The sequence below is a fragment of the Nelumbo lutea genome, chromosome 5 (genome assembly GCF_056320005.1).
Source record: "Nelumbo lutea isolate HS-2025 chromosome 5, American lotus-T2T, whole genome shotgun sequence".
In the NCBI taxonomy this organism is placed as follows: Eukaryota; Viridiplantae; Streptophyta; class Magnoliopsida; order Proteales; family Nelumbonaceae; genus Nelumbo; species Nelumbo lutea.
In genome coordinates this window covers 40,338,789-40,357,550 of record NC_142688.1, presented here as the reverse complement: position 1 = coordinate 40,357,550, position 18,762 = coordinate 40,338,789, and the positions used below count along the sequence as shown (strand labels likewise).

The 18,762-nt window shown below is 38.8% G+C and overlaps 1 non-coding gene and 1 pseudogene across 1 annotated transcript; both read left to right on the top strand.

Moving 5' to 3' along the window:
* The first annotated feature begins 184 nt into the window (after positions 1-184).
* Positions 185-18,490, top strand: LOC148851902 (putative wall-associated receptor kinase-like 16 pseudogene; annotated as a pseudogene).
* Positions 4,065-4,171, top strand: LOC148851903 (small nucleolar RNA R71). The gene has a single exon (XR_016100082.1). It is a non-coding gene; the product is annotated as a small nucleolar RNA R71 (small nucleolar RNA).
* Positions 18,491-18,762: the final 272 nt, after the last annotated feature.

Genomic DNA, 18,762 nt, shown 5'->3' with positions numbered 1-18,762 from the left:
TATTCAAAACCACATACTCTTACAGGGCTCTTACAAGGCAATCAAGTTAACAATAAAACACAGAACCAGGTATGATGAAATGCTAATATGTCAAGGAAAACAATTTAGGTTAACGATTAAGATCAAAATCTCTTTCGACAAGTTAACTTTAATCCTCAATGTCGTATAGTAATCAAGTACACAAATGGATGAGCTTGAGCTAGAGTATGAGCTAGAGTATATTGCAGGTAATGAATCCTTCAAAGCTTTTGAGTGCTACCTTTCAAGTTAGGTTGCTTAAATTCTGGCTTTGGGCCTAAGGGTTGCTCCCCAATACTGAAGTTTCAGCACGTAAGGTGAGTTGTAAGTTGATTCAGCCATGCCACCCATGACTGATATAGGTTGAGTTTTCTCTTCCTTTGACCAAGTCTGTGGTGGTGCAGGCAAAGTAGACCTGTTGAACGGAAAGTGAGACATGGGATTTGCTTGGAGTACTGAGGGCAAACTAGAACCTAGTTAGCCAAGTTTTTGTGGTTTAAAGAAATTAGAGTTGCAGACCTTGGGCAGGATTACTTGGGAATGACCCATTGTTTAAGGCTCTCTTGGACTAAAGCATCCTTAATTAGGCACAATTCTAGGACTTAGCTTAGCTTGGCTTGCTTCCCCTGTTTTTATTTCAGAAATAGATGACACAGAGACAGCTATAATTCAATTTATTTCTCTTGTTTGGTTCGAATAAGTTCGATGGCTCCTTTATTCAATATTGAATAATTATAGCTTTTTATCTGCTGAGTTGCTTCTTTACAAGTTTCCTAGAGTTTGCTTTGACATGATGATTCTCACGGGGGCCTTAACCTATCATTCCCTACCCCTTTTAAACTTGAGCAATATCATTAGATGGAATGACATGCAGTTCTGGCAAGAAGAGCAATGCTTGACTTGGGGGTTCCTTTATTTAGTTTGATTCTAGGCAAACATACAAAAAGATAGTGGGCTTGCGCTGCTCCAAACATTGCATTTGTCTTTAAAAGTGCTGGATTAATAGGAAGTAGTGGTCCCCTAAGTTCTTGAGTGTAGAGAGGGGGGAATGGGAAGGGCAAGGGAAAGACCCTCTTTTGATGAGTGTTCTATTTTCCTTTTTTATAATCTTTTAATTTCATTTGGACTAAAATGTGAACAATTATAAATATAAAGCTGGTCTATCCTCCAAATGCAATATGGATGATGTTTCCTGCCTTATTTTTGGTTATTTGTTTTCATATTTATGTGATTTAGATATCTAGAAAAAACATGAGCCCAAATTTCCTACTCACTTTTCCTGCCCATTCCCTATTCGACCTGAATTGCAGCCACACATCTCTTAATTTACAATAGATATGTTTGACTCCGGGTAGAGAGTGGATAGGACATTCCACTGCAATAATTGTTCCAATTTTTGTCTAATCCCCTGTCAACTAGCAAGGAATGATACCTGAAGAAGTTAACCAATGAGAAGCCCACATGAATTACAATGAATGGCATCAGTTGATTAGTTATTGTGTGTTTAGTTGTTTGCATGCAAAATGATTTACATATTCTCTTCTCTTGTGTTTAACTCATCCAAGTATACCACTTTCCATGACATTCTTACCCCCCTCAAGGGCATATTGTTTGTTAATTTGTATGTCCTCATTTGAGTGAATTGGAATTTTATCCTCACAAATTGGGTCCCCACACCGTCCTCCCAACACTTCCATCCATGAATTGGGAACATCTTCCCATAAATGAATTTCTTTGAAAAATGAAAACGAGCAAGATGGGATATGAATATTTTTCTTATTGCGGCCAATTATTTTAATTCTTATATTATAGGCTTCTTTTTCACTCCAAAAAGAAATGAAGCCCACAGCAAGAATTTTTAAACCAAAGATTCTATTATTATTCATTCTTGCCCAAAATGAGTCAGAATTAAAAAACATGAGAGCTACAGCGGCAAACTAAGCATGGCCTTAGATTCCTCTACTCTTGACTTTTCCACCCTTGACTTTGTCAGTTCTAAATCTCCTGTTGGTGTCTTGTTGCCTTGCCCAATCCTCAAGGCACGCTTATTTCAGCTTTTGAAACATGTCACACTGAATATGTATTTTTTTATTCACAAAGTGGTGCAAAGAGACGCTTTCAAAGCTGAAGCCCACATACGGGAATATTAGATACATCAAAAGAAAATGTGGCAGCGAAGAATCGTCGCTACCGGAGGTCGACTGCAAACAGCGAACTGAGAAAGAAGAGCCAGCCCCGAGCATGACGGTCAACTGCATCGTGCTGGTGGTAGATGAGGTAAACTCCTCGCATATTTCCTTCGATAAAGCAAGGGCGTAAAATTTTACTTCGGAAAAACCGAAATTGTTTTTCACCGCAAGATCAATGTAAATCCTGACATATTTGCAATTTTACATCGATTTTAATGGTTTTTTTACGACGTCTCCAAAACTGCATGCAATTGTGAACTGGGATGCAATGATGCATTGAATCGGTATTTACACTATGAACCGTTTTGCACTTCACACTTATTAAGGTTTGTATTATTTAGAGAATCTTCTTATTTTCAGATAAAATCAAACTGTCAATTCCAGCTTAATTTGATTCAATTTAGTGGTTTAAGACATTGCCATCGAACCATCAAATCAAACTGTCATTTCCAGTTCAGGTCAATGGTTTGATGGCGATGCCTTTGGTGGGTCGGTCCACGACTTACTTGCAGGGATACTCTGATAATTCAAAACCGTAAGCGAAATTGCTTAAATTTCCTTAATTATCTAAGAATTATTAAAACCACCCTTATTTGATATGACTTTGATTTGGTCAATTTTTACTATAAAATTATCAAAAAGCTATAATACCCCTCAAATTGTTGAACAATGGCGAATTAGATTGGAGTACTGCTCCTGCTTCAATGGAGGATGACAAAGGAAGAAGGCTATTTTGTTATAACCTGGCAATTGCTTGCTTCTGTAAAAAAAAAAAAAAAAAAAAAGAAAGGAAATGGCTATTATAAAGGGGTTATGAAATGATAATTTTACTTTTACCCATTCGATATGGTATCCAATTAATCAACCATCCAAGTGGGTAGCAAAATTTAAACCAATTTGGGTCATTCAAACAATGTGCCAAATCAACACAAGGATCGAAGATATCAAAATTCTGTAAATATTAAGGTGGAAGTCTCGGTATAATATTGCTTGGATGGCCAAGATTAATAGAAGTAAGCCATTTATATTGGTTTCTAAACCATCAGAGTGATACCCAATATAAATTGTCCAACCAATGCATCAAATCAGCTAAAAACTCAAAGTGGTATCCTAGAGCAATAGATTAATCTCGTCCATATATATCCGAGTGATCTATCAAATTAAACTAATTAAAGATATGGTTTGTCAAAATGGTATCCATAATTACATTGATGAATTTAATCCATCCACCTAATACGGTAGGGTTTCTTGGTTTGTTATCTCATTTGAAAGGGTTAAATTAATTGAAATATCAGTAATATGATTTAGGATAGTTGAGATTAACTGATTTATCTAAGGAGGCCATTTTGATGGTCTAGATCTTTGACATGTTTTGTACATCACTTAATTTGACATAGATTTCTTAAAAGTCTTGGTACATTGATTGGATGCCCATGATTAATGGATCTACCATTGAAAATGGTTTTTAAAACCTTCCAATTAGTGATAGAGAGGGATTTCAACCAATATAAATTATCCAAGTAATGCACCACATCAGCCCAAAAATCAAGGCCATTAAAGTAGTATCATACAGTGATGGAATAACCTTGTCCATATATCCAAGTGATCCATCAAATTCAAGCAAAGATATGGTTTATAAAAATGGTATCCATAAATAGATTATTGTATTTGATCCATCCCCTTCGATCGCCTCGGTCATTATTTCATTGGTAGTTGTTCGACACAATTTCCTCCACTAGATCATAAGATTCCTCCAGCGTTTTCCTCATGATTGTGCCACCTGCAGCTGCATCAATAATAGAACGATTAGAGAGGGTAATACCATTATAAAAGGTTTGGATTTGATGCCAAGTTGGTATCCCATGGTGAAGACACTTCCTAAGCATCTCCTTGAATCGTTCCCATTCTTCATACAAAGATTCCTTCTCTAATTGAGCAAAAGTAGTGATATCATTAATTAACTTTACTGTTTTAGAGGGTGGAAAATACTTAGCTAAGAATTTTTGGGTCAAGTCATTCCAAGTAGTGATGCTTCCTGTAGGGAGTGAGTTAAGCCAATCTTTAGCTCTATCACGCAATGAAAATGGAAATAGTCTAAGCCTAATAGCATCATCGCTAACTCCATTATGTTTAAATGTATCACATATTTCTAAGAAGTTAACAATATGTGCATTAAGATCATCACTTGGTAACCCACTAAATTGAATACTCGTCTGAATCATTTGGATAATTCCAAGTGGTGATGCTTGAATTGTGGGCTCGTAAATGCTGAAAGTAGCCCCATCAATTGTTGGACAAGCATAGTCCAAAAGTGTGCGATTTGCTTCTGCCATTTCTTCCTCAACTTCTACTACTGGTTCGCCTCTTTCAACCTCCTCTCTCGTTTTACCTTTGTTGGCTCTTTGCAATAAGCGAAGGGTTCTCTCTATTTCAGGATCGAATCTTGCTAGTCCTTCTCTTCTAGTACCTGTCATGCACTAATAAATCTGAACACAGGAAGAGTTCGAACAAATAAAAAAAAAAACAGAAATAAAAATTCAAATTAACCAAGGTTAACAAGTTCTAATATTACTTTAGGATTAAATCCCCGGCAACGGCACCAAAAACTTGATATCTATAATTATAACCCTAGCAAGTGCACTAGTTATCAAGTAGTATAAAAATATTGTTCCCACGAGGATTTAACAAAATAAGTATTGGAACTACAGTCTTCCTTAATTATTTGGACAACTGAAATTCAAATCCAACAATAAGAACTACTGAAATTTAAAAATAGAGAAAGAAAATAAAAGCAAGAGTAATCAATAGCTGAATATGCAACGATTAATTGAAATCGCTAGGACCATTGGTCCGCCTAACCATTCCAATGAATATTAATGGATGAAATTAACTAAGATAATTTGTCATTCCCATAAGTTGAAGTTTTTCCAATTTTATTTAATATTCTTTCCCAAGATATATCAAATCTATTTCTATCAAGTAACCCTTTGATCCCTCGACTAGAGTTCTCAAGATAGAAATGCATTAAGTTCAAAGAAAAACTTATACATTTAGATGAATCATGTGTATATATCCCTATATACCATTCAATTCACACCATGAATTATTTAGTCCACTATATGAATTCCTCTCCCGATTCATTCACATAAACCCAATCAATTAAGAGATGGCCACTCCTAATCGCATTAAGCAAAATAACTCATAGACTATATGGAAATCATAATCTTGGATAAATCATGATAAAAATATATTCATTGTCATGGTTAGGATTTCCATAGCCCTAGCTATAAATAAATCAATTCATGATAAAGGAAATAAAACAAACAAGAGGAAAGAAAGAACTCATGGTGTCGCCCTTGGAGCTGAGATCTTCTCTTCTTCTTGCCGCCACCTCCTTCTTGAAGCTTTCTTGCCTTGTTGATCTCCTTCTTGAAGCTTTCCTGGTGGTTTTCTTGATTACTTCAGAGGGAACTTCAGTAATTGATTGATGCCTGGTGCTAGTCCGCCCCCCCTACCCATTTATATAGCTTTAGGGGGAGGGGTTGTTTTCTACTCGTTCTTGGAGTTCTCCCTCGAAAATAGAAAGTCCTAATCTAATCCTATCCTTATCTCTTATCTAGTTATCTCAGTCTTCTTTATCTTTCTAGAATTACATCAGAAATTTAAATCTAATAGGACTCTTTATTCTTGCATTCGAATTGGGCTTCTTTAACAACTTGGGCCGCTACAAGGCTTTCCTGCGAAATGGGTTTCAGTTGTGAACTAGGCTTTACTACGAAATTGTTCCAACTTTGAGCCCGATTTTAACCTCGGTGTAGGCCGAATCTATCAAAACCCAAAACATTAAAGTTGTAAGGTTCTCTCCTATCTTTCCGGGGCATTTTGATTCAGCCCAATCGGAGCCCGGATATGAGAATTAGGCCGAGATTACTGAATGGTGCCGAAACTGTGAAAAACCATCTGATTAGCCCTGTTTTCCTTCTTGCGACTTCTTTCCTTGCCCTGAATCAAAATACCAGAGTAATGAGTCCAATTAAGTGTTAATTAAGTGTAAAAGGACTGAATATTCAGAGATAAAAATATGATAATTTTTATTCACATCAGGTCCAATGACCCGTCTACTATGTAAGTAAGGTTTTGTAGGATGTAGAAACTAGGTACCCCGACATCGAGAAGCTGGCATATGCGCAAGTGGTAGCAGCTCGGAAGTTACACCCACACTTCCAAGCCCACACCATTGTCGTCCTCACCAACACACCTCTGAGGCATATCCTACTTAAGCCCGAAATGTCAGGGAGATTGACAAAGTGGTCTATCAAGCTGAGCGAGTACGACATCCTATTCGAGCCACGTCCAGCGATCAAAGCCTAAGTCTTAGTGGATTTCATTGCAGAGTGTACATTCAACACACCGGCCCCAGAACTGACTAAACCCACTAACACGTCGGAGGCGTCAAACAGTGCAGCACCGGTCTCGGCAAGGGTTGGACCGACGTGGGACAATGAGTCCTGGATCATCCATGTAGACAGCTCGTCTAACCTACGAGAAAGTGGTGTTGGACTAGTACTGTATGGTCCGAGCGAGGTGAAGCTGGAGTACCCTCTCCAGTTCGGATTCGAGGCGAAGTACGAGGCACTAATTGTCGAGCTCAACTTAGCGATAGAGATGGGTGTTATGCACCTCGTAGTGTGCAACGGCTCATAGCTAGTGGTCAACTAGGTCAACGGCAATTACGAAGCTCACGATGCAACCATAGTAGCCTACTTAGCCAAGGTCAGAGAAATCTTACGAGGCTTTCACTCTTACTTCATCAGGCAGATAGCGAGGTCCGATAGCGAGGTCCAAGAAGACTCCTCGGCCTCCACAGCCCATTTTAGGGTCACCTCAAATTGCCAGACTAGGGAGTGGATAGTAGAGTTGACCTATCAAGGAAGGAAAACAAAATTAAGTACCACATTGTGTAGTAGCTATTGAAGGAATTAACTAAGTACTAGATACGTACCACCATGACATGATGAGCTACTCTCGCCTCGAGCTGACCCACTAGTAGCTCGGCCCATTGTGTTACTTCCTCAGCAAAGACCACATCCTTGCTCTTGAGGAGACCATACTTTGGATTCATGATGCTCTTCCGCATGCGGGGGTCAACATCCCCCGCCTACATAGACTAGAGCTCGGGACCTGAAGTCTCCTTGGGCGTGTGATGCAAAGAAGCCCTGCCTTGGTCTTCCTTAACTAAGTTGATGACGGGAGGACATGTGGGCTCAGAATCTGAAGGGAGCTCGGTAGTAGTGGCGTCAACGTCAGAGGTGGCGGCGACCTCCTGAGGATGAGATCTCTTGGAAGCCCTCCTCTTCTTGCCCCTCTTCATGGTACCGAAGAGTTCATCAGCGGGGATGTCTTCCATGATTCCTACAACAAGCAACAAACAAGTTAGTCACGAATATGAGCTACAAGGAAGAAAAAATGTGTGTGTAGCGGTGTGATGACCTACTTAGAGGACTCAGCCCGACTTGTATGAGCTTCTCTTCGGCTAGAAAGTCCGCTAGCTACAGGTTAAGGTCAACCCAGGATCAAACCATTGCCAAAGTCTCATTATCCAAATGAACCCCGGGGTCAGTAATGGTCGTCCTCCACTTCATCGACAATGGCCACACTCCGGGTACACAAACCACGAAGTACTGCCTTTTCCAGGCCGGTAGCTTGTTAGGGAACCTGTGCAAGACCTTGTACCCTGGTCAGGGAGAAATGTAGTAGCTGTACTTCTCATCCTTGAAAACACAGGCTGAGTTCTTCTTTATAGCGCACAATGAACTAAACACTCCGAGGTTCAAGGGTTTATTGTATGCATGAAATAAAGAGATAATACCGACAATGGATCGTATAGAGTTCGAGTGGAGCAGGTCTATGGTGACATTAAAAAATTGAAGAACATCTACGATGAAGGGGTGAAGTGGGAAACAAAGTCTTGCTACGAGCTGCTCCTCGCAAATAGCTATTTCGTCTGACTTGTGATCCCAAGGGTACTGACCCAAGGGAATGCTGAATATGTTGTCGGTAGAAAAACAATAGTAAGAAGCTAGAGACTGCAACCTTTCGGTAGTCATGGTGGAAGGACCAAAGCGATCTGGCTTTTGGCTAGGACGCGAGGTTGACGTCCCTTGTTCGGAAACCTTGCGGTTTTGACCCGATGCGTTCGCCCTTTTCGAAGTGAAGTCTGGAATTTCAACCGAAGCATGTGCCCCAACAGAACCGAACTCCTCAACATAGGCCAAGTTACCCACCTCGGTCTCGACGGACTCATTACTCCCATCAAGAAGCTTATCTATGCTACAACTAGACGTGTTGGACTAAGAAGGAAAAAGACAACAGAGCAAGGGAAGGCAAACTCACCGTGAAGAAAGCGGGATGACATCGGACACAAGGACAGATGACACCGAGCTGAGAGATTTGAACGTGACATCAAGGAACTCGATCATGCGGTTTATGGCAAGAAAAATGGGCCCTTCAGCTCCTATTTATAGCCAATGTAACCGAGGTTCAATGGCTGAGATCTACATGATCCAATGGCTCCCATGAAAATCAGCTACACGCTACCCGAGGTTGAAATCGATTGAGCGCGCGTTTTGACGTCGGAGGAGTTTATAAGCAGCGCGACGTCCGCGCGTACTCGATATGCGATCTTGGTCATTTCCTGGTTGAGCCAAGCGGTCCTACAAGTCCGACCGAAAAGCCTCCCTTTGTACCATCTAGACATCACGCAAAATCCACCTGTGCTTGTCATGAAGTCTCCGCACTTGGTCAGGACCTCTGGCACGGGGAGTGAGGGTTAATTGATGAGGGGTGATTTGGCCCAACCTAGTAAGTGAAGGACAAGTGGATGTGACCTACCAATAGGATGATAACTCAGCGAGGAGAGCCTTGTCAGCAGATCGGGAGCTCGGGTGTTCAGGCACCTCGGAACCAAAAGTCACTTCAGCACACGTAATCGACTCTAGAAGCTTCTCAATGGACTTCGAACTACTCGGGATCACGCCGTGTAATCGTAGGCCTTATCCTCTTCCCGCCCGGATAGAAAGGTAACCATAAACTTCATTGACTGGTACGTTACTCTCCCTCGGAAGTGGAATGGATCCCAACTACCCGGGCCTAGGATTTCAGAGTCGTTTCATGAGATGCACGGCAGCTCAACTATATAAGAGCTTTAACCCCAAAGAACAAGGTTCGCGTGATTGTTTGCTTACTAGCTGGGCTAACCACCCAGGGTTCTCTAAGCTTTACTTTCTTGTATATATATATATATATATATATATATATATATATAATATTACTTTAATAAATTCGTTTCATTTACTAATTTGATAATCCAATGCATTTGCACCATTAATATTCTAAATCCAATGGACAAGATTAATCTTTTCAAATCTTATAAATAAAATTTGGATATAAGTATATATATATATATATATGTATATATAATATTACTTTAATAAATTCATTTCATTTACTAATTTGATAATCCAATGCATTTGCACCATTAATATTCTAAATCCAATGGACAAGATTAATCTTTTCAAATCTTATAAATAAAATTTGGATATAAGTATATTTGACCTTCCAATCGATTTTTGAACACCTATTGTTAAGAGGTTATACTTGTTGGTCTCACATAACAGTTGTATTGGTTATCATCTCATCGTGTGTAATGGGACAAATATCTTTTTTCCCTAAAAGAGAGAGACAAGAGGGTAAAAAGTGCCACATAAATTATTCCAACCTATATTCGAAAGAAAAAAAAAATAGCTTTTCAGAATTGAATTGTGCATAATGTATCATATATAGCCAGGCTTACAAGATCTTGAGCCTATTGTTTTCTTGGTTGACTTCGGGTTCAAAAACTAATCTATCACATCATAATTCAAACTCAATTACCATCAAACTTGATTAAAGCTAGCTAGATTTGATCACACCCCTATTAATGATCCCTTGCACAAATTTTGGTCATCACAAGCTATCTTGAATTTCATGATCCCTTGGATCAACTTCAAACACTTGTTACTATATATGTTCACGATCCCAATCAGGCGAAGGCAAGAACAGATCTCAAGTCTTGGCTAGAACCAGCTACAACTGAACCAATAGAGTTGATGTGAAGTTATGGATTATTGCAATACATGTGAATTTATAGATTGTAGCTTGGTTGTAGAAGTGGAGGGAGGTGGACTACTCAAAGTTGTTGGGTAGGGCAGCCCAACCCTAAAGTCCGACGATTAGCCGGAGGGAGGTTTCTTTTCATCTTCCCCTTCAAGTTTGAGGCCATGAGGATTTTGAAGGAAAGCCCATTTCGGGTGAATGGTTTTAGAAGTTATTGTTTCCTGAAGCGATGGTCTACAGGGGCGGAGAAGGTAGAGCAATTTAATAGTTTTCAGCAATGGAGTAATTTAATACTTCTACTTAATTTGATGCGAGGCTTCAAGCTGCTAGTGGCAGTGAAATGTGTCTCTGAGTCAGAAGGTGAAAGTGTTGTTTTTGGTATGAATGCAAGCATCCCGGGTCTTGCTGTTTTTGGAAACCAACCACCTTTGTCCTAATGCGATATTATGGACATTTAACTAAATCATCGCATCAATCAATTGTATGTGTGTGTGTCCATTCTGTTTTTAGTGATCGCAATGTATCCTTCTTTGATCAGTCTTGGATCAGACATGAGGGGAGAGACAACAATCTTTTGGTTTTTTTTTTTTTTAATTTGGAACCTTTCACTGGTATTAACAATCAAATTATTAGCCCCCAAAAGAGAAACTTCACCTTAGGTGTGACAGGACCAAACCAAAGAGCTTTGACGGGAAAGGGATTAACACTAATAAAGTTGTGCAAGGTCTTAAAAAGGAGCCAAAAAAGTAGTTTCCACTAATGCATCTAGTAAATCGCCATTTAGATTCTTCTTGAATCTGAGTTCTCTTCATCCCTGAGACAAATCCCACTTTCAAATCTTGCATTAGGGTTACACGTTCCACTTCAAGTGAGAAAAGTGAGTCCCCAATCCCTGTCACCTATTGTTCATGAGAATATTTTTTTCTTGGAAAAAGGTAAAGTAATTTTATTCAAGAAAGAGAAATTACAGAAACTCCCAGACCAAAAGAAAGGTCTAGAAGCAAATCAAGTTATAGACTCCACCAAAACTAAGAATTAAAAAGATGAGGCAAATGCAGGTGCTTAAAGTCCTGAGTAACAGACACCCAAGACATCATCTTACCCACACCTCTCTGTACTAGCTCTTCTGGACTTTTATTGGTCCTGACTCCTGAGAATATCAAGAGAATCTAACATGTACTCTCCATTACTTTACCGGGGAATCTAGAATGTTGTCTTCTAGAATGAACATCTCATTTCAGATGGATTCCAATATTAGCAAACTCCCTTGCAGAGACTCATTGTCTTTAAGAGATTTTAATCTGGGACAATATTTCTTTCTTGTGTATTTTATTTTCTTATTAAGATCCTATTATTTTAGTCTTAGAATCACTTTGAATCTGTTAAAATCTCTTGAATTTCTTTATGAAAAATTGCATACCAAGTATAGGTGTCAATTAAGAAAGGAAGAGGAGAGAAGGAAGCAAGAAATGTTGAAAAGGGTTATCTGTTTTATTTATAAAAAAAGGTAAGGTTGAGTCTGGCATTGCAAATAGATAACACGGACAGGACTACTAGGTGCTGACTCTAAGAAGATGGTTATAACTATTTCATGCCCCAAAATCTGCCTAAAAGAATGTAGGAATGCCATATCTTTTGGAAATCCAGTGTCATCTGGTGTAGGTGGAATGTGCAGAGATGAGTGGGAAAATGCTACTGTTAGATCTATAATTCCTGTTTTCTATTATTAATAAATTGATTTTTTTTGTTGCTGATAAAATAATGCTGCTCTAAAGTTATTTCAGAGTGGTCATTAGCCGGATAATGTCAAAGAGTTGATTGTCCATGGGAACTTCTAAACTGCATATGAGAAGCAAAGTGATTTGTGACCAGGTCAAATGTCTCAGTCAGATGGACTATGACCTTGCTGAATCCCTTGCCAAGGAAGGAGCAGGAAGGAATGCATAGGGAGTGGGCCAGTGGGGGTATCCAGGTCCAGGGGCTCAGCCAATAGGGATGCAAAGTGATCAGGTCGAAATTGGATAGGGGTATATCCAATTTTGATTCGACAAGAAATTCATTGTATTTGAATCTGTTAAATACTCTAGTTGCCCTATTCAAATTTGATTCAATAAGGTTAATGGATATCCAGTTCGAATTTGATTCAATTCAAATTAAAGAGCAAGAAAAAACAATTTCAGCTACCCTGTTAATCCTTCAAAAATCTTCCAAGTCATCAAGTGAAAAAGGAAAAGCAGACTTACCTATTTTGCCTTAATGAGTTTTGCAAATAGCAGACAAGCGGCAATAGTTTAGGGCAGCCTAGCAACAACCTCAACTAGCAACTCAATAATAGACAGCAGTTGAAGATGCATTTCAGCATTTGCATCCCTAGAAATTAAAACTCATGATCATTCAAAGATGCATTCACCATTTACAGCCCTTGAAAATGTTGAAGAAAGGGATGGAGAAGGAACGCTGGTAACTCTGTAAATCTCTATGGCTTGAACTGCAAGACTATAAGAGATGAACACTGGTTAGCAGTGGCAGAAGAGTGTTGGCAATGGTGAAAATTGCTGGAGGGTCTCAGGTTTGATTGGTAGAACAGAGTTTAGAGATAAGGGGAATAGTTTTTAGGAAGGAAAATCAGACTATGGGAGATTAGGAAAGGAAAATGTTTTTTTTTTTTTTCTGAGCAAAGAAAGGAAAATGGTTTAGGTTAAGAAAAACCTCTGGGTCTCAGCATTTGATTTTTCCCATGAAGATAATCAGTTAGAAAGTTAGGGGGTTGGGGAGTCAAAGAAAAAGAAGGGTGGTTAAGGAAGTTTTTAGGAAAGAGAAGTCAAATGTTGTACTAATTCAAGAAACAAAGTTGGAAGAGGTGGATAGAAGATGGGTAAGAAGTGTGTTGTCAGCCAGAGGCTTAAGCTGGGCTTTTGCACAGTTGTGGGGAGCCTTAGGAGGCTTCCTAACAATTTGGAAGAATGAGAAGATAGAGTGCACTGATGAATTGATTGACAACTTTACGGTCACAGTGAAGTTTAGGAGGAAAGAGGGTGGGTTATAATAGGATTTAACTAATGTCTATGGTCCAAATTCATATAGGGAAAGGGAAGAGTTTTGGGAAGAACTAGCAGCCATAAAGGGTCTTTGGATTGGTCCTTGGTGTTTGGGGGGCGATTTTAATGTCATTAGATTTGTGAGTGAAACAACTAATCTTAGCCATAGGATCACCTCTAGCATGAAGAAATTCAACCTACTTGTGGAGTCCTTTGAGCTAAGAGAGCTCCCCATGCTACAAGCTAATTTCACTTGGTCCAACTTTCAAGAAAAACCCCTATGTTGTAAACTAGACAGATTCCTATTCTCTGTAGATTAGGAGACTGCTTGGAGGGGAATGGTAGTAAGGGCACTTCCTAGACCAACTTCGAATCATTGTGCAATTAGGCTTTCACAAGAGAAATTAGGAGAAGGACCTTGTTTGTTTTAGTTTGAGAACATGTGGCTACTTCATCCTGAATTTTTAAAGAAAGTACAATAGTGGTGGGAAGAAGGTCAAGTGGAATTCAGATGAAAATGATATAGATTCTAAAAGGATTGCTAAAAGGAGTGGAACAAGGAGGAGTTTGGAAGAATCAAAGAGAGAAAACAATGGATTGCTAAAAGGATTCAAGAAATTGATATCAATGTTTTAAAATGTGGAGGCGTGACGCGAGGCATTCCACTACCTAGAGGTATGAGGCGTAGTTCAGAACGCAAGAGGCATAAGCCTCCCGAACACAAGGAGGTGTAAGCCTCCTTAAGAGAATGGGAGATTAGGAGGAGGATGAAGAGGAAGGGGGGATCTCCTTTTTTATTTATTTTTAATAAAAATGTTTTATATTAAGAAGAATAAAGATGAATAACATTAGTTGAAAGGGGGGGGGGGGCTTGTCGAAGCAAAGGCATTCCAATACCTCCTCCCCCTTATCCCGTTTCACCTGCAAGTTTGTTTTCAACTCCACAGCCCTCCATGACTCTCATAATAGATTAGGATATCAATTCGAAATGAAAAGAAAAGTATTTAACTCCTTTAGAAACCTCAAACACCTTCCTAGTACCCTAGAAGCCCTTACCTTCAAAGATTCCCTTTTAAAATAGAAAATGGGTAGCAATAACCAAACATTTTTTTCCTATAAAATACATTCCACCAATGCCCAAAATCATCAGCATAGATGTTTGTTGGTGGATGGCCAACGATCAATGCCCATTGGTACAAGTTTCAATGGTAATCCACCAATAAACATTTATGGTGGTAATTTTGTAGACCTAGCAGGTTGGCGATTTATGACCATTGGCATAGAGTTTTTTTAAAGAAGGAAAATGAGCAAGATGGGACATGAGTATTTTTTATTTTGCAGTCAATTACCTTAATTTTTGTCTCTAAAAAAAAATAACACCCACGGCAAGAATTTTAAACCAAATGCTCTATTATTATTCATTCTTGCCCAAAACGGACAAGAATTAAAAAATATGAAACCTACAGCGGTTAAGCAAACATGGCCTTAGATTCTTGTACTCTTAACTTTTCCACCCTGGACTTTCAGTCCTGAATCTCTGTTGGTGTCTTGTTGCCTTACCCAACCCTCAAGGCACGCCTATTTTAGCTTTTGAAACTTGTCACACTGAAATATATATATATATATATATATATATATATATATATATATATATATATTTTTTATATTCACACAATGGTACAAAGAGACGCTTTCAAGCATTGCTGAACGCTACATAAACTTCCAAGAGACTTATCTACATAAAATATATATATATATTTTTTATATTCACACAATGGTACAAAGACATCCCAAACCGCAATAACAACTACAAGACCTTGCCACCTCTACCCCTTCCTCTTGCACTCTTAGCACCCTGATTTCATTTTCTTAATTAAAACATCTACATAAACGTCCAAGAGACTTATCTAACTGTAGCCTGCTGGCACTCTTCCAATCTTGTACGCATTCACATCTTCTTCCACTTCCAGCTCGCTATTGCACTCCGGTTGCTCTTGACCAAGAACTTTTACAAACGGTTGAGATTCACCTTCTTTTTCTGCTTCCAAGAACAATCAGATTTCCTTCCCACTACTTTCTAGTTTCTACCCACACTCTATCCACTATGAATTGTAGCCACACATCGCCATCTTGAATTGTGAATGTGGGTAAAAAAACTGGGTAAGAAATCTGGGATTCCTTTCTTGCAGTCTCTTAGCCAATCAAAAAGAAGGGACCTAGTGAGCTTACTTATTTGAATATTCTTTCTCTACTCTTATCTACTAAACTTGTTGTAGTAGGGTCTACCAGAGGTCCAACCACCCTCATATCAGGATACGAAGAGCCCCCCTTCTCTCCCACCCTCAAACCCCTAGAAGAGCCAAGTCTTCAGGCCCACCCGAGCCAGCCCTAAGTAAATTCCTCTTTGTCCAACACCCAAGACTCTTTCTACTGTATATGACTTTTTTAACAAGACTCAGGTATGTATCAACCTCTCTAAATTTTGGTGCAACCTATCCTGGGCATTTAATCTAGTAGGCCCCAATATTTCTTTTAATCTGTCCCAAATTTTGGTGCAACCAACCAAGCTCAAGCTTGAACCTTATATTGTCTTGGCAAGTCGAGCTCGAATAGTTAGCTATTCAGTTCAGCTTGGCTCAAATCCACCTCTACTCCCAAATACCCATAATCCTTTGTAAAATATCCATAAATTATATTTTTTTATATGATTGTTTCAAGGTGGGGAAAATTTGAGGATTTCCCATCCCCAATGGGGAATGGGTGCCTCACCCCAAACCCGCCCCACCACTGGGGTCAAGGCAGGGATGGAGTAGTGTCTTGACTTATGGGGGCAAGGTACAATGAAAGGTGCCCCATCCCATGCATCGCACAAGCCCCCGCTAGTATGTTTTTAAAGGGGTCAATCTTATTTTCTACATATTTTACATACTAGTAAATGTGTATGTGCATTTGCACGTGGCAGTATCTTTAAGACAACTATTTATAATTCATGGACAGTTTCTAAACAGTTATAACTTATAAGTGGGTAGTTTCTGAACAGTTATGAGCGGGTAGTTTCTGATGTGAGAGTAAAAGCCATATATGCCCTCTTTATGCCAGTTGTGTGCTTAGACAAAAAGGGTAGAAAACATCCAAGAATATTCTAGAAAAAGGGGAATTCGCTCATTATAGGTAGTATAGATTTTCATCCATGTTTGTATTTTTATTATTTGATTGTGATGTCATAGGTTCAACTATTTGATCTGTTGGAAAAATAAAATGACTTGTTGACTTACCACTTTGGAGGGAAAATGTTTCTATTTTGAAATTGTTTGTTTTTTAATTGAAACACATGGTTAGGGGTATCAATGGGACCAGATTTGGTTTTGACCCAGTCCGAATCAAAATCAATTTGAATGACAATCCAATAAGGCATATTGAATTGGACCAGTGCTGACTTAATGGTCGAAAGTGTTTATTGGATTGGATTGGATCTAGTCCATCTGTAATGGATTTATATTGAATTTGGTCAAATTGAACCAGCAATATCTAGTCCACTGACAGAAGATATATAATTGGAGTACGGGTGTCAAAGGACCAAATTTGGGTTTGGGTTAGACCCAATCTAAAATACACCCAGTTTAAACAAATTCAACAGTCCAAACATTGAATTGGGCCAGTCCATAACGATCCAAAGTATTCATCAGATTGGATTAGACTGATCCATTTGTAATAGATTCATAGTGGACCAAATTGGATTGGATCAATATGCGGCCCTACACATGGCCAATCAATAGGCCCCTCTTTGTTGGTCTAGATTGTCATTTAAAAAAGCTCCACGCTTGACCTGAATTCCTATACATAAATTAAATAATATTATAATTTTTACTTATCTATAAATTGGTTTGTTTATATGCAGTTGGAGGATCCTGCGTGTTGTTGTTCGTTATCATTGGTGTTACATGGAGCTGCTGGGTTTTTCAAAAACGTAAACTCAAACAGAAATTCTTCCAAGAAAATGGAGGTGTATTTTTAAATCAATTACTTGCTTTGCATGGAGACGATAGAGAGAGAAAGTTAAGGATATTTACTTCAGAGGAACTTATGAAAGCAACTAACAATTACAATGAGAGCCGAATCGTTGGTAAAGGAGGTTATGGCACGGTTTACAAAGGGACATTACCAGACGGGAGAGATATTGCCATTAAAATATCCAAAGAGACAAACAAGATCCAAGTTAAAGAATTCATAAATGAGATTGTCATTCTTGCTCGTCTCAATCACGAAAATGTGGTGAAGCTATTAGGCTGTTGTTTAGAAACCCCAGTTCCAATTTTAGTTTATGAGTTTATTACAAGGGGGACCTTGTTTCACCGAATCCATGGCGATGGGAGACAAAAGTTTGTGCTCTCATGGGAGGATCGATTAAGAATAGCGGCAGAAACTGCAGGAGCACTTGCATATCTGCATTCAGCAGGTGATCCGCCAATCATTCATGGAGATGTCAAGTCTATGAACATACTCTTAAATGATAAATTCACTGCAAAAGTATCAGATTTTGGTGCTTCAAGATTGGTCCCCCTGAATCAAATGCAGTTATCTACGCTTGTACAAGGAACTTTTGGGTACATAGATCCAGAATATATGCAAACAAGGCAGTTAACTGACAAGAGTGATGTTTATAGCTTTGGTGCAGTTCTTGTGGAGCTATTAACAGGAAAGAAGATTTATTCTGATGACAAGCCTGAAGAACGAAAAAATATGGCGAAGTATTTTGTTTTGTCAATGAAACAAAACCGTCTCTTTGATGTCCTAGAGGATGAAGTGATGCATGGAGGAAATCATACACAACTTCAAGGAGTTGCTGATCTTGCAGAACAATGCCTACGATTGAACGGGGAAGAGAGACCAACAATGAAAGAAGTTGCTGTGGAGTTAGACTACTTACGAGGACGTGGAGTTGGTAAGCACTCATGGGTGAAAGAGAACTATGATGAAGAATCTGTGCATTTGTTGGTTGAATCTTCTTTGGACTCTCAAATTGAAAGTTCTACTAGGGGAGTTGATAGCTTAAAGAATCAAGTTATATTATCCCTAGATGGTGCGAGATAATTTGCTATAGTAGTTTGGATCTACTACACCATCGTTTTCCTCAATTTTCTCCTATACTTCCATTCAATCTGATATATATAGGTGTCTCCTTACACGTGTGTAAATATTCATTCATGTGAAACACACATGTCATGACACATGATCTGCAACACAGTAAATGGAAGCATATATAGAAGAATAGTGTATGAAAAAGGTGAGTGCAGGAGAAGTGTAATGTTAGTGTTGTGTTTTTCCTTATTGTTATCTTCTTATGTTGTTCTTCTTTTCAGTTT